At 43.0% G+C, this 1092-nt stretch overlaps 1 non-coding gene across 1 annotated transcript; it reads left to right on the top strand.

Moving 5' to 3' along the window:
* The first annotated feature begins 773 nt into the window (after positions 1-773).
* LOC116120473 lies at positions 774-880 on the top strand. The gene has a single exon (XR_004126551.1). It is a non-coding gene; the product is annotated as a small nucleolar RNA R71 (small nucleolar RNA).
* The last annotated feature ends 212 nt before the right edge of the window (positions 881-1092 follow it).

Raw genomic sequence — 1092 nt, 5'->3', positions numbered from 1 at the left:
TTATGGCGTTTGCTTGCTCACATGGGTTAGTCACTGTGTTGCTTGGCAAAGACCCCTATGATCTATCATTTAGCTTCTCGGCCAATTGGCCCATTTGTACCTCAAGATTCCGAATGGACGCCCCTTGATTTCTAAAATTTATCCTCGTCTCATTCATGAAACTCGTGGTCTCCTGCATGAATTTTTCAAACATGTCCTCCAACTTTGTCACTCTTGGATCTCCCGGTTGATTATTCACCCCTTGTTGGTTATTTGGAACTGTCCTCTGGTTCCATTGATTATTTTGCTGGTTCTGATTTCCTCAAGCCAGATTTGGATGATTTCTCCACCCCGGGTTGTATGTGTTGGATTACCGGTTTTTTGGTTGTCTCTGATTTCCTGCTAAGTAGTTTACTTGCTCCGATGATGAAGATGACGAAGCAAATGTGTTCCCCATTTGACACTCGCTGCTCACATGGCTTCCTACACAAAAATCACAAGTTAGTTGAGGTACTTGTACAGAGTTTACCTGCATACTTCCCAACTGTTTCTGAAGTGCTGTGAGTTGGGCTGAGATGGTTGTGAAGGCATCAACTTCATGAAGACCCGAAGATTTTCTTGGTATTGCTCTCTCATTTGGTCTTTGATAGTTATTGCTTGCTAACACCTCAAGCAACTCATAAGCCTCCTCTGGTGTCTTATTCTGCAAAGCTCCTCCCGATGCTGCATCCACCATGGTTTGCACATTACCCATCAGTCCATTGTAGAAAGTTTGGACTTGAAGCCAAACTGGCAACCCATGGTGTGGGCATTTTCTCATTAGCTCCTTGTACCTCTCCCAAGCCTCATACAATGACTCGGACTCATCTTGTAGAAATGATGTGATATCATTTCTTAGTTTTGCTGATTTAGCTGGAAGGAAGAACTTGGTAAGGAACTTCTGTGCTAGATCATTCTAAGTTGTGATAGTTCCCGGTGGTAGTGCCATTAACCACCCTTTTGCTTTATCCCCCAATGAGAATGGGAATAACCTCAGTCTAATGGTGTCATCTGATACTCTGTTACATTTGAAAGTGTCACACATTTCCAAGAAATTTGCGATATGCTGATTCG

This window comes from Pistacia vera, unplaced genomic scaffold, assembly GCF_008641045.1.
Source record: "Pistacia vera cultivar Batoury unplaced genomic scaffold, PisVer_v2 Contig936, whole genome shotgun sequence".
Classification (NCBI taxonomy): domain Eukaryota; kingdom Viridiplantae; phylum Streptophyta; class Magnoliopsida; order Sapindales; family Anacardiaceae; genus Pistacia; species Pistacia vera.
Note: the sequence above shows the minus strand (reverse complement) of the source record. Positions and strands in the feature narration are given on the sequence as shown.